Source organism: Phyllostomus discolor, chromosome 11 (genome assembly GCF_004126475.2).
Source record: "Phyllostomus discolor isolate MPI-MPIP mPhyDis1 chromosome 11, mPhyDis1.pri.v3, whole genome shotgun sequence".
NCBI lineage: Eukaryota > Metazoa > Chordata > Mammalia > Chiroptera > Phyllostomidae > Phyllostomus > Phyllostomus discolor.
The window spans coordinates 29,091,586-29,107,859 of NC_040913.2; the positions used below are offsets into that span (position 1 = coordinate 29,091,586).

General features: G+C 34.7%; 1 protein-coding gene and 1 pseudogene across 4 annotated transcripts in view; one reads left to right on the forward strand and one right to left on the reverse strand.

The window, feature by feature from the left end:
• Positions 1–16,274, forward strand: part of PCDH9 (protocadherin 9) — an 882,465-nt gene that overhangs the window by 517,743 nt on the left and 348,448 nt on the right. The window lies entirely within an intron of this gene.
• LOC114508801 lies at positions 5,826–6,375 on the reverse strand (annotated as a pseudogene).

Here is a 16,274-nt window from a genome sequence, read left to right on the forward strand (position 1 = left end):
TAAATATGTGCCAAAGTAATCAGGAGTTGAAACTGTGAGCCTAAACTCTTAAAAGCATATGCTGATTCTTAACAGAAGAAAGAAATGCAGAGAACAAAAATATGAAAACCTACACTGATAAATAAAATTCTTCAGTAGTATTGAAGAAGATGTAAAAAATTTAATTTGATGGTTTATCCCATGAATCATCCACATTTATTGAAATAAAATTTCCAAAGGATAATCTAATTAAAAATGTGGTCAAGGCCTTGCAATGTATCAGGCAAGGTAATTTTCAAAAGCATTTGCATATAAAAAATGATAGAAACTGTTCTTTTAGCATTCAAAATCTTCATTTCATATTACATTTCTGAAAGCAATTATGTCTCTATATACTTAGATAACATTTAAATAATCTATTAGGGATTTGCTTTTTAAAATTAAATTACTGTAATACAAACATTGCTGTATTCAGACAAAAATGAAGGTTTCAGATATATTAATTCCAATTTAAAACTTCTCTTCATTTCCAGAGCAGTGTAATAATAATTTAGAACAAAACAATTAAACACACATGAGAAGGTTGTGTTGGATTGGGAGGGTACTGTAGTCATTAGCCTAAAAGATTCCAAAAGCCTATTATGGATCTGGTGCTTTTGCTTGTGTGAGCTTGTGCCTACAAATGAATGTGTTATCACAATGTGTGAATGCAATTGAGCAGAATCTTTTCAAGGCTTCAATTCCATTGACCTGAATTTATCATAATGTTAGTATGTGTGTTATGGGTCAATGAACATTATTTTATAAGTTTTTACACTTACTAAGGACTTATTTAACAATCCATACTAAATTTTTTATAATAAAATTGTATTTCAGAATATAAAGTATGTGTACAAAATGTTCAAAGATGTGATAAATTCATTTGCATGATTTGAGTTAATGGTGGAAGAAGAAAATCTGCTTAATCTAAAGATTTATTTGAATATAATGTTTTTATTTGTATAATATAACCATTCATCCAAAGTAATCATAATGGATAGGTTAAATATATGAATACATACCTTAGAATATTTCTTTTACCTTAAAATATGTAACAGGCAGGACACTGGCCTACTTTGAATGTTAACTGGATATCCGCCCCTCTGTCTTACAACCCCCCCCCAAAATAATGCATTAACTATAAATTCTAGATTTTGTTTTTGAGACTCCTAGTTGAGAATCCTTAGTGATTTTTTAAATATTTCTCTACTTTTCCTAAAATTGCTCAAATCAATCTCAACAGAAATTTTAGCAACTTCATCAAGATTTTCCTAAGTATTCAACTTAATCTCCATTGAAACAATATTTCTTTATCTTGCACTCATATGTCACTGGAATTTCATGTTATTTCATAATAATAGCCAATTTATTTATATAATGTCAGTAAAATCTTTAGTGAAATAAATATATTGAGAACAAAAACAACTTAATGTTGGTGAGCACTTCACCCCACCAGGGGAAAGAAGCTCCTGTGAACAGAAAAGTGAACTACATAGTGTCCTGTTAGTTCTGAGGCTTCCGGCTGTTCTGAGCCTTACGTCAGTGCACTCAACAAAAGTGTAATCAAGGATTCAAGAACAGTAATCAATTAACTGAGAGCCTGTTTGTATAGATTACTCTACTCAAATTGTCCCCTGGAAATTTTTAAATTGATATTCTGACCCCTATACAAAAAAAAAAAAAAAAAAAAAAAAAAAAAAAACATAAAAATTCACATAATAGACACTTCTTTAAAAAATCACCCCATCTTTCTCTCTCTGTTACAAACACATACACATATTTATACACATATATTTATAGTTATGTTTATGCTTATATATCAGATTCATGAGTAGCCCATGATTCTCATCATCTGAGTGGGAAATATGGTTAAGAATTCACATTTTTGATTACTAATCCCATTTTTATCCTTTTTATAAGAAAATTATCTTTTCCTTATTAAATATTTCTCTCATACAGAAAAAAAAATCAGCATGCTTTTTAATGTACAGAGAATATGCTTTGTATTAACAAGCCTAGTTTCCAATTTTGGTTTTGCTAATTAATGGCTATTTTGCTTTGCACATGAATAAATTATTCAGTACATATACTATGCCCAGAATAGTGCCTGAACACAATTATAATTATGTATATTTACTATTACTGTTTCTCAATCACTCTAAAACTTGGTTTCTAAATCTTTAAAATGGTTATTTAATGACAACGTATATTAAAGACAATAGTGACTCTCTTTGGTACTGCATGAAAGTTTTTATGTTCAGTTTTGATTCATGCATTTTAAATTATTACTAAATTCTGAGAAGATTTCCAGGTTTAGAGTAAAGGAGATAGGATATAAATGCTATATTTCTGTGTGTTTCTGAAATTCACTTCTTTAGTTGCACTTAATTATGTGCACATTTAAAAACACATGGCAATCAACTGTAATATTTATTACAATTTTAATAAGCTTTAAATATAAACCTGCAGTGAAAAATAAAGTGAGGATAAAGTGAACCAAGAAAGAAAGCTAAGACAAATGTTTATGCAGTTACACTAGGAATGGGTGGGAAGGAAAATGAGAACCATGTCTTGCCACCTTCATAAAATAGTCAATTCTGAACTTTTAAAAGTTAAGGAATGACTTAAAATATAATAAAGCTCTGTTTCTAATATTCTGTTTATGATTGTATAATTGCAGTTAAAAATAAAGATTATGGTTGCTAATTTTTAAGAAAAATTGAAATCTTTTTCAACAAATATTCAAATACAAAGAATGTATTTTAAAATAAAACCAAACTATCACTGAAGCAAAATATTAACTAATACATATTTAAAAATCTTTTTTTCAATATTTGTTTGCTGCCTATTTACTTTTAAAACCACGTAAAATGTTTATATACATTTAAACCAATCTGCTTATTATCCTAGGGCTTAAAAGAATGTAATTCATATTTATAGAATTTTAAAAAAGAATAGAAACAATGTTGACATGTGGCTTTTTATAAGTTAACCTAGACATGCATTTCTACTCATTTCAAGGTACTTAAAATGAAATTTCACATTGATTAGATAGCATTTTAAGAAATTCTATTATCTTAAAATTGCTGTCTGGGCATTGTGTTTATGGTTTTCTAAATTGCTTTATAAAGAAGTTAAGATGACAGTTACCCTGATGGCTGTATACCCTTTAACGATTTTCTAACCATGATCAATCCATTAACCTTCAGGGCATTCCTGTATCACTATCTGTATCTTCTCAAGTATGATCTAAAGTAAGTTTTAATCCACATACCTACCTTGAGTAGTTGGAAGATGAATCAACATTGACATGTCAATAGATGTTTATGTCTCACTAGAATAAGGAAAAACAAATAGATTATGTTAGTATTGTTGTGATGCATATTTTGCAGAAAACTATGTTTTCCTTACACCTGGGGGTTACAGTTTTGTGTTTCTAACAGTGAGGATATGTGTAATCTGCACTCTAAAGCGTGCATGCCAGTCAGTTATAAAGTGAGACCCACCTGTGCATATGTACATACAGGATTGTTTTTGTTTTCTAGATTTTAGATTCAAAAATAAATAAGTATATGATAGTTACATCTTATTAGTCCTTGATTTCAATAACAATGTTATTTTTAAGAGAATGGCATAATAAATGAAAAAGCCTGATATTTGAAGTAACAGACCTAAATTAAGGTATTAGCTTCCACAACAATTTGTCATGTGATTTTTAGTAAATTTATAACCTGTCCAAAAATTTCTAAGTTTTAAGCATACACATGGTTTACAGTTGCCTATATGGAAAATAATGTAATAATTAACAAGTAGCAATACAAGAATAAACTCTATGGTTCATGTACTCACAACCGTTAACATACTTTTGGCACACCCTGTATTTTAAGTCACCTGAATACTATTTATTTTTTAAATTTTATTTTATTAATTAAATTACTATTTTATTTTCTTTCATATATTTAGTTTTTAATTTTAATTTAAAAATTTTTGTTTAATATCTGTGCAATGTTTCAAATAATTATTTGGCATGATTAAAAATAGCTAATGTACAGACTTGATCCAATGGAATAAGATTTGATTACTAACATCAGGTGATACATCTCCACTGGACTACAGTGATTGTAAAGATCTCTTATAGAAGATGAGAGATTCGGTGAATCATATTAAAATATGAGGCAAGCAATTTCTATTTTTTGAAGTGACAGTGCTAAATAACAGGCCAATAATTTCTCACTATTTTGAAAAAGTAACAGTAAAAGTGATAGTGCTAAGTTCACTTCAGATGCCAAGCTAACCAGCAGGAAATGAAGTTCCTGAAAGTGATTCTTCAAGCTGTGAAGATTGAGATAAAACATATATCAAAAAATAGCGCAGAGAATGCAAATAATAAATGTCCCCTAACGAAATCAGAGCTACAGAAAATAGCTCCTATTTGTGAGCATTAAAATTGTCTAGATGCAGTACAGCACTGTCATCCAAGGTCATGGGTGGAGGGAGATTGAACAATCTCCTGTTTATTACTCTGTGTAATGCTTGAATATAGACCAGAAAAAGTAGAGATGACAAACACGGAATTTATAGGAAAGGGATCTAAGAAGTTAGATCTGTGCATGAGAAAGCCGACACAGAGCTCTAAACTGACTTGCACAAGGGTAAGACCATCTGGGTGACAGACCTACATCAAAAGCCAACTATCTATGTGGAATCTGAGGAGCAATAAAAATGAACAACCAAAAAGAAACAGAGTTAGAAATGCAGAGAACACACTGCTGGTTGCCAGATGAAAGGGGGTTTGGGAAATGGTGATGACAGTGAAGGGATTGAACTACAAACTGGTAGTTACAGAATAGTCTCGGGAATGTAAGGTACAGCATAATGAATTGAATATAGTCAGTAATATTGTAGTAACTATGGATTGTGCCAGGTGTGTACTAGACGTATTAAAGGGATCATTTTATGCCCTGGCTGGTGTAGCTCAGTGGATTGAGCGCGGGCTGGGAACCAAAGTGTCCCAGGTTCGATTCCCAGCCAGGGTACATTCCTGGGTTGCAGGCCATAACCCCCAGCAACCGCACATTGATATGTCTCTCTCTCTCTCTCTCTCTCTCTCTCTCTCTCTCTCTCTCTCTCCCCCCTCCCCCCCTTTCCTCTCTAAAAATAAATAAAATCTTAAAAAAAAGAATTCTCCTAAAAAAAAAGGATCACTTTATAAATTATATAAATGTCTAGCCACCATGTTGTACACTGGAAATGAATATAAAATAATATTGAATATCAACCATAGTTGGAAAAAAAGCCAAAAAAAAAAAAAGCCAACTGTCTTGGCATCTATTATTCCATTCTGAAAGCAGATAAGAGTGAGGAAAGGAAGAAATGTCTGCTAGGTGCCAGTTAGCACTCTGAACTAGGCTCTTCAAACACTGCTTAATCATGCCACAATGTAGACATTATTATGACACCCGGAGTTCAACTCAGTTGGGTCACTTGATCCCTTAACACAAGAGTGCCTCCAAATACATGGATGAAAGAGTTAATCTGCTGCCTAAATCTACGTCCTGAATGTAGATCCTCATCTAAAGTGGACATTTTTGGCAGCACATACAACCAGAAAAGTGCGGTAATTATCAGCACAATTCTCTGCAAAATCTATTAAGTTTGCAACTTCGAAAGCTAGGCATATTTTTAATTCCTTTGCTTATTTAAACATGTTATTCAAAATTGTATAAAAGAAATATTTATAATTTTAAAAAATCTTTTAAACAGCTTTTATTAAGGGTCTTTTATAAAGCAACATTCAGGCTCCAGATCTAGCTGCCAATGAGACACTGATGCTGGGGCATGGTAGGCAGCTCTGCCTTCCCACCCTTCTGTTCTGAGATGGGGGTGGTGGGCAGTACCTCATCTTTGGGTTCCAGAAAGCTCACATGGTCAGGCAGGGACTTCTTGGGGCACCTCTTACCCCTTGGGTCCCAAGGAAGTGTGGTCTTCACTTTGATGCCCAGCACACCCTGCCTAAGCTGCACATGGTGCACGGCAGTATCAACAGAGTAGTTAATAGAACTCCCACTGTGGATCATCAGGCCATTGACAAACTGCATGGATTTAGCCCTCTGTCCTTGGAGTTTCCCAGACACCTGGACCTTGAAGCCTTTGGCCCCATGATGAACTGCAGCCCACCGCAGCAGGCCCTCTGCACAGCAAGGCCTTCTAGGAGTTTGTAAATGCGGACTCTACCTGGGCAATGGCACAAAGACCCCTTGTGGCTGCTTTTTCAGCATGAAGTTCTGTACTGCCCTCAGGGAAGCCAAACCTCCTCTGAATGACAGCAGTTAATTCCAGTAAAGAACTCTTGGATAAAAATCAAGTCATAGGCAAAACCTAGCAACAGGTTTCTGAAAAGAATACAAAGCTCTTTGTCATTTGTACTGAATTGAATTTTATTCTTTATCTTAGACAGTTGGAACGCATACAAGTCTACAAAATGCAAATGTAGAATTTGATCTTAAAATTCTCAGTTTATTTTTACAAATAATAAATCTGAGCATCAGCCCTGGCTGGTATGGCTCAGTGGATTGAGCACCGGCCTACGAACCAAAGGGTCACCAGTTCAAGTCCCAGTCAGGGCACCTGCCTGGCTTGTGGGCCAGGTACCCAGTAGGGGGTGCACAAAAGGCAACTACACATGGATGTCTCTCTCCCTCTCTTTCTCCTTCCCTCATTTATAATATATAAAAGGTTTGTTAAGGTTTTTTATATAATTTTAGAGCACCTTAGATAAGTGAGCTAAATATTAATAAAATTTAAGTAAATTATATTAAAAGAAAACATTTATTGTAGCAGATAAATGATTTGAACTTATATATTCACCATTGTGGGATATTTTTAATATCAAAGGAAAATAATTATCACATTGTTCTAATCTTCATTGTTATATTCCTTTGCTAGCCCTTGTATTTAGTGGAAAAAAATTTGATATTCACATTTACAGTATGTAGAAAGAAAACTACAAATAGCAGTTTCTTTGTAGGTTATACAATTTCTGAGTATAGCACAGGCTAATATAATGGTTTTCCAACAGGGCCTATTTATATTACCATTAAATTCTACTCCTGACATTCCACCTATATTTAATGATTTTTTATTTTAAAATAAATTTTAATTTATCAAGAGAGATAAGAAACAGGTGATATACAGGAGACAGGGAAGAGTTAATTTTTAAATATATTTTATTGATTATGTTATTATAGTTGTCCCAGTTTTTTGTCCTTTATTCCCCTCCATCTGGCACTCCACATTTCCTCCAGCAACCCCCCCTTTCCTTAGTTCATGTCCATAAGTCATGGATATAAGTTCTTTAGCTACTCCATTTCTTACACTGATTGTAACCGGCCCCTGTCTATTTTGTACCTACGAATTTGTACTTCTTAATCCCCACACTTTTTCCCCCGTCTTCCCCCTTCCCCCTTCCAACTGATAACCCTCCAAAATGACCTCCATATCTATGATTCTGTCTCTGTTCTTCTTGTTTGTTTAGTTTGTTTTTTAGACTCAATTGTTGATAGTTATGAATTTATTGCCATTTTAATGTTCATAGTTTTGATATTCTTTTTCTTAAATAAGTCCTTTAACATTTCATATAATAATGGCCTTGTGATGGTGAACTATTTTAGCTTTACCTTCTCTGTGAAGTACTTTATGTGCCCTTCAATTCTAAATGATAGCTTTGCTGGATAGACTACTCTACATTTAGATCCTTGCTTTTCATCACTTTGAATACTTCTTTCCAGTCCCTTCTTGCCTGCAAAGTTTCTTTTCAAAAAACAGCTGACAGTCTTATGGGAAATCCTTTGTAGGTAACTCTCTACTTTTCTCTTGCTGCTTTTAAGATTCTCTCTTTATCTTTAACCTTTTTCATTTTAATTATGATGTATCTTGGTGTGGTGCTCTTTGGGTCCATCTTGTTTGGGGCTTTATGTGCTTCCTGAACTTGTATGTCTGTTTCCTCCCCAAATAAGGAGGTTTTCTTTCCCTTATTTTCAAATAAGTTTTCAATTTCTTGCTCTTTCTCTTCTCCTTCCAGCACACCAATGATGTGAATTTTGGTTCATTTCAAGATATCCCAGAGGTTCCATAGCCTATCCTCATTTTTTAAATTATTTTTCCTAATGCTTTTCTAATTGAATGCTTTTTCCTTCCTTGTGTTCCAAATCATTGATTAGACTCTAGAGTTCACCCCCTCCACTGTTGATTCCCTATAAATTTTTCTTTATTTCAATTAGTGTAACTTTCATTTCTATGTGGGTCTTTTCATGCTGTTGGGTACCCAATGAGTTCTTTGAACATCCTAATAACCAGTGTTTTAAACTCTGATTCTCATAGATTGGTTACCTCCATTGTGTTTACTTCTTTTTCTGGAGTTTTGTTCTATTCTTTCATTTGGGCTATTTTTTTTTTTAGTCTCCTCATTTTGCAGCATCCCTATGTTTGTTTCTGTATGTTATATAGAGCTGCTTTGACTCCCAGCCTTAGTAGCATGCATGGCCTATTGTAGACAAGCACACCTGTAAGTAGGATGGTCTGGAACCTATGGTAATCGCTGAGGAGGGGCAACCCCTGTCACCACTCTGTGGCTCTGTTGAGGGAGAGTTTAGAGAGGGAATGATGCTACTGCCTGGCCTCTGGAATTTTGTCTGGGAGGAAGCTGTCTCCCAACACCTGCCCTGATGCCAGACACTTCAATTTTTACCAGTATGCCACTCGTGCCCTTCCAGTTGTCGCCCTAGTGGTGAAACCTAGAAAGAGTGAGTCTGCATAAGGTCTAAGTCTGGGCAGGACCCTTAAGAGGAGACTCCTGAAAATCTCAGTATCTTTTGCCACATCAAGCTCCATTGTTTTTTACAGCCAGAAGTTCTGGGGACTTATCTTCTTGGCTCTGGAATTGTGAACTGCTTGGTCTAGTGTAGGGCTGGGATCCCTCACTCCCAAGGTATCCTTCCCGATTTTTATCCACCTCACATGGATGCCCATTCTGCATCTCTTCGTCTCTGCACCTGTCCACATCTCCCTGCCTGTCTGTGCATCTCTGCATCTCTCCTGTTTAGTCATTTTTAAATCAATAATATGTAAAATGGAAATTCTAGATACATGTGTTGCCAATATAAATTGTTGCTAGACAATGATTTTTGGGTTGTACTACAGAGAGTAAAGCAGAATGCATATTTTTTTTGGTTGTTTTTTTTTAATATTTTATTTATTTATTTTTTAGAGAGGGAAGGGAAGGAGAAAGAGAGAGAGAAACATCAATGTGCAGTTGCTGGGGGCCATGGCCTGCAACCCAGGCATGTGCCCTGACTGGGAATCGAACCTGTGATGCTTTGGTTCGCAGCCTGCGCTCAATCCACTGAGCTACACCAGCCAGGGCAGAATGCACATTTTTAAGATTTAGGCAAAATAACTTTGGTAATTGTATCAGAAAAATTTTATTTTAGGACTATATGTATGATTAAAGATTTATAAATCGCTGTCATAAATTAGTTCCATAGATATTGAAAATGTTATATTATCTGTATTCGTTATATTAAACATTTTGTTTGATGAGAAAATCTGTTGTATGATATTTGAAGAGGGTCCACACATTATAAATCATCTCCCCATATGTTTATGTAGAATATATTAATATTTAATTTTGTATAATCTGTAAATAAAATCTCTAAAATTTAGGTCTTGTTCTAATTTCCTAAATGTGTTGATGACAACAGAATAACACCATAAACTAATTTTATAGCAAGGAAATAATACAAGGTAGACAATTAATTGCAACTACATGATTATATAAATAAATAAAATAATTAAATTAGATTAAATAATGTAAAATGTTTAAATGAATGTCATGTTACATAATCTGTCTAGATATTAAGTCTATATAATGATGTTATCCATTTAATATGAGAATGGATGGTGTTTGCTAGAGCTTTTAATAACAAAATATCAAAACTGGTTTTCTTGAGCAACAGAAATGTGTTGTTTCATAGTTCTGGAGGCTAGAAGTCAGAAACTGAGGTATCAGCAGAACTGTTTTCTTCTGGTGGCCTCAGGGGTCCCTTGGCTTGTGGATGGCATTGTCCCTGTGATTTCACCCAGCTTCCCTTGTGTGTCTCTCCATGTGTGCGCCTTACTCCGTGCCCAAGTTTCTCCCTTTTATAAGAACAAGTTCATATTAGATTAGAGCCTATGCTAATGACCTCACCTTCACTTGATCATCTGTGAAGACTCTATCTCCACATAGGTCACTTTCACAGGTACTACACATTCGGATTTGAAAACCTGGGAGACACAATCTAGTCTGTAACATATGAGCATCACATATATTATTACATGGCCAAACTTCCCAGAGAGAGTAATAGTGAATGATATCTAGGAATGTGTGAAACAGCCCACATTAGGTGGAATATGTATTCTATTTCAGTTAGTGTGACTTAATTTCCATCTTTCTTTATAAGTCCCCCATTCTTCCCACTTAACTAGGCTATACCCTGCTTTGATATGTATTTAAAAATTCTTGTCACCAAGTTGGTAAAAATTCAGTAATTTAAAAGATGCTGCTCTAAATTTTTGAATCCCAACTCATAATTAATAATATTTATGTAGCCTTTTATCTCAAATTTCCATTCTTTTTTTAACATATATGTATTAAATACCTGCTATGCACCACAATTTTTGTTAGGGATATCTTCTTATATATTATTTAAAGAAAATAAACAGATTAATTAAGTTGCTTATTTTATTTCAAAGCCCCATTTCTTTTATCTTTCAATGAATATTTATTGGTACCTCCTATGATTCAGTGTTCTATAAGGTACTAGTGAAATAAGACCAATAAAGCCAGTCCCAAGAACTAATATTTTAATAATGTGACAGACTAAAAACAAAGCACAAAATAAACAATTTCTTGTAGAGATGAGTTACAGAAGGACAAAAACAAAGGCTTGTGGGAGAGTTGTGTTAGGGAGAAGTTTGTGGATGGAACTACTTTTGATACAGTTAAGATAGTCCTCTTGGAAGAGTTTCATTTTGGTTGTGTATAAGAGAAACTAAGTAAAAACTTTTTAACACATATGATTGTTTAGTGTTCTCATTTTCACATCACAGGTATAAAGTAAACATTTTGCAAAATGGTTTTTATTTTCAATATAACTTGTAAAAGTTGCCCTTCATTACCTTTGTTTATTTCATGTAAGCCTGTCAGCTCAAGCAACCACTAGTTAACTATGAATAAATATCACCTCGTATCTTTGTTGTCTTCCTGCTTTTCTCCTTCCACCTTCTTACCCTCTAGCATTATTTGGTTATGAGATGTGGGGAGAGTGGCTCAGGCCACTTGTTAGGAAATACTGCTGTATAATCTCTGAGAACATCCACTCCACTTCAGTCAACCTGGCACAATTCACACATCTTCAATTTGCTTCATTACTTATTGTTTTGTAGAAGAGTGACAAGATACTTGGTCCCTGGGTAAAAAAGGTGGAAGACCATTCTCTGCCCCAAGGACATGCAATTTAAGTTAGACAAATCAGACATAAAACACAATGGCTTAGAAACCCGTTCATTTTCCAAGTGGAAACAACCTGAGTTTACTTTCTCTTTTGTGGAAGTGGCAAATTTACTGAAACAAAGAGATGGAGTGGTAATAGAGAAATAGAAAATGGTTCTTTAAAATTTGTTTTTTAGTTCTCAGACCATTGACTAAATTTCATTTCACAGAACAACTGAGATGATTTGAGGAGGTAAAATTAAAACTAAATGCGAAATAAGATTAAATAAATGAATTATTATAAAAAATATAGGTGAAATACTTCCTAAAGAGTATGGCAATGTTTTGTCTATCAAATCAGTGATCTAAAAGTAGTGAGAGAAATTATTAAAAATAAATATGAAACCATATTGCTACTCCAAAAGAGTAAAAACCTATAAAATACACTAGCTTTTTAAAAATGTGAGCAAAGAATACAAACTATTTCTTCATTAATAAAAGCTAACATATAAATGCTCAACAAATCTTTTCATATAGAAAGGGAGGGAGAGAGAAAGATTCTTCAGAGAAAGTGATTTTCAATAATAACTTTTTATAAAATGTCAGTCTGAAAAACCAGTTCTCTGGGAATTTTTAGGGGACTTTTTCCATCACCACTCCATATTACCATCTACATTTCACCAAGAAATGCATATCTTCCTAAGAAGTGCTAAACTCAAGCAAATGGGCTACTTAGATTGCATGTTTCTAAGAGAATGAAAAAAAACGTGGATGACAGTGATCAAAGAAATGCCAGTAATTTGGGGTTTGGGGCCCTTCAGTGTAAAGCATTTGTAAATTGGTGGCTACCATGTATGTGGGATTGATAAATCAAAGGAAAACATACAGGTTTTAGGTCTTGGAGGGAATGTGAGATGGGTAGAAAGAGAGGTTAGACAAACTTTCAGGAAAAAAAATCACTACATTCCAATTTTATTGAAGACCAATTAAAATCATGCATGCCACCAAAAATATTGCCCCTTTAGTACTGACAGAGTCGCTGATGTTTTGGTTCTATAGTTATCACTCACTTTTCAAACTATTCTAAAAGAAGAGACAGAGAAAAATAATCACCTTACTCTGCCTTAGTGAATACAGGCCCCTGGGAATTATAACTATAAAATCTGTAGAGACAGGGAAACAAGTAATTTTATTTCAACCTTCTGAAACTCATATCTTTTCAAATCATTCAGTGGATTTTGTCCATTGTGCTTATTCCACTGTAAAATTAGATATACAAAGAAATGCATAACTCTTGTTTTTGCTCTTGGTTGTAAATCTTTAGAACAAGCTTAAGCTACGGTTATTTAAAATTGTGTATCATGACCACATTTGCAAGTTTTTTTCCCCCAAATATTCAGTTAATACTGCGTTCAGTAGTGAAACTAAATATAGCTTGCTTTTAAACTATGATATTGGTAAAATTTAATAATATACAATACAACACTGCATCGTGCTAAATATGTATTTTATTTGTCAGGAAAAAATAGTAGGGGAATATGATGGCCCTTTATAAAAACAAGAACAAATTCAAACATGACTTTTTTAGATCCAAAGAGACTCTACAATTCCCAGATTCAAAGGGATATATAGACCAAGTAGTTTAGCTGGTTAGAGAATTGCCCATAGATACCGGGGTTTGCAGGTTTGATTCCAGGTCAGGGAGCATACAAGAATCAACCAATAAATGCATAAATAAGCAAAACAACAAATCAATGTCTCTCTCTTTCTGTTTCCTTCTCTCTCTCAGGTCAGTATGAAAGCTCTTAAGCAATAAAATAGTATAGCTTTGGAGTTCTTCACCTACAGTTCCCACCTCCACTAGGTCCATTGGCCTAGGTTCAGTATACTTCAGGATTCCTGCAGACCTCATTATGTAAGGGTTTGCATTTTACTAGAAATATGTCATTAGATTTTCAAAAGGCACTGAGACAAAACAAACAAAACTTATGCTTAGCATAAAAACCATTTTGTAAATTTTTATTCAGTATATTTATATTTTCACTACTGTGGGTGATTTATAAACATTCAAATGTTTGGGAATAACAAGGCTCTGATAAATAATAAACCATCACATTTGTGAGTGCTTTACACATTGCGAAGGCCTTTATATAATGACACGCTCCAGACTTCCTCTTTTTCTCCCCATCCCCCCTCCTCCTAAGTCCCTTTTTCCTTACATAGTCATCAAGCCAGGTGCTGTCTTAGCCACAAAAGCATTGTGTCCACTGTTTGTTCCATTTTGCCAGATTTTTCTCTCTCTTTCCTTTTCAGCTTACTCTGCTTACTTTTTTAGATGAAATGTGCTGACAGTCACTCCTACTAATTCTAAAGGTTGATATCTCTGAATAGATTATGTATATTATGAGTCTAAAATTGGCATCAAAAATCCGTTCTCTATATCTTCTTGTTTAGTTCACTATACGTCAAAGTTTCAGTTTCCTGAACTATAAAAGAGGAGGGGAGTAATGATAATAACTAACCTCAAAGGTTTATGAAAAATAAAACGATTTTATATATTCAAATCTTTTTGCTAATGCCAGCAATACAGCAGGTCAAGGCAAGCATCAATTAATTACAGTCATCACTAGGAAGTAACTGATGTCATGTGAAAATCTCTACTCCCATAATGCAGCCTATTTTGAACAAGAACACTGATCAGCATTATTAATAACAGTAAAGAAGTAGGTGTTTTCTTGTGAAGACTCTGCATGGCTAATATGGTGAAAATCCTTGAACTCTTTCACTATAGTACAGAAAGATATGCTGTATATTTCTAGGTAGTTAAAAAAAAACTATCCTTTAACTTCTGGCATTTTTTTACAAATGGGGTCACCTTATGGAGCTTCTGGGGAAAAAAATGCTTTGTGAGGCTGCTTCAAGTGCATCCAAAAGATAGAAAACCATAGAACATCAGAAGCCAGTTGGAAGACTCTGTGCATAAGGAGCAAATGGAACCCTGAGCCAGCTGGAGCTTCCACCAGACATCCAGCAGAATTCCATCTGGACTCGAGTAGGAACTCCCCTTGCAGGCTGTGCAGCATGGAGCGTTCTCTGGCCGAGACCTAGTCTGGTTCTCTGGCCTTCACTTTTCTTCTCCGACCGACAGCTTGTCCCACATTTGACCTACTCTGTTTTCCAGCTCTGACTTCTGGATGTACCCCTGTTGCCATGACTACCAGTCCTTGGTTTTGACTCAGCCTGGCTTCTGGTCATAGCTTCTGCACCCGAACACAGCCGGGTGCTCAGTTCCTAGCTTTGGATTCATTTGCAAATTTATTTGTACACATGCTTTAGGCCTCTAATTCAACCATGACCTCCTTGTTATCACTCATTGGAATGTGAGGTCTAGACCCAAGGTCCCCAAAATGGGCCCGAAAGAGAAAACATCAGCTTGATTATTTGATGTTATTTGAGTCCTATCGATGCCCCTCTTTAGTGGATGGCTTTGAAGCGGCACTTCATTACTCACCCTTAGTGGGGAATACTTTTCTACCCTAATCTAATATGTCTCAGAGCCATAAGTAAATCAATTCTGCCAGCATGCATTTATTCTTCCATGAATAGTGCAAGTGTTAGCTTAAATGAATGTATATCAATAATTCAATTTAAAATTATATTGAGCATATGCAAGGGAAAAGCACGTGTAGAGGACAATACTAGACACTAAACACACACACACACACACACACACATAAATAATAGACTAGGCCAAGTGCCCCAGAGGTACATTTAAAAATGCACAATAACAACAAAAGAGCAAATAGAGATTTTAGATGGCAAAAAATCTATTTTATGGACATCAAGGAAGAATTTGATATGGATATTAATGAACTAGCAGGATTTTGGCAAAGATATGGAAAATATAAAGGGCCCGAACAGGATGAGGGAAAATTAGGGGCAAAATGTAAACCTGGTGACATAGAACATCAACAGGAAAGCAGTTAGCTTTCTGTTTAGGCAAGAAGATCAAGTTGATAAAGGAAAATAATGGAACAAAGTGAAATGGTTGGCTAGGGTTTTAAACGAGGGTTTCAAAGCTTATGTGAGAAGCCTTCATTTTATTATGTAATGACTCATAAGACTTTGCCTATTTTAGTGTTATACCTGAGGAAGATTCTTTTTATGCTGTAGGGGAGAAGGGAGAGAGACTGGGAGGGATAGGAGTGAGCCTCAGAAATATTCCAGGTTAGAGGGTGTAAGTGCTTCAATAGAGAGAGAACACAGAAGAATCACTGGGTAGGAGACATCATTGCAGAGAGTAGACATGAGAAAGATAAAATGTTTATGATCACCCTGGCCTCTCTAAGCCTATCATTTTCCATATGCTTAGACCATAGTTTCAAAGAGAAATTACATTTCTCCTCTTAGAAAGTAAACTTCAGAAAGGAATTCTTTCTTGAGCTTCCTAACTTTTGGGAATCACAGTATCTTCTAGAGCAGTGGTTCTTAAACTTGATGGCATTGCCAGAATCACTGAGCAAGTTGTTAATTTTTTTTTAAATTTAGTATTAGATGAGATATTTGAATCTTTATTTGAACACAAATACAAACAAGTAGCTATTTGGGAAGGGATCTGAAAACTGCTGATGGCAGGACCAGAGTTTTCCTGCTCAATCTCCAGCTTTCCCACAGGTCATAACAAACTGCCACCAATGTGCTTCTAACCTGATGGCACTGCTATAAG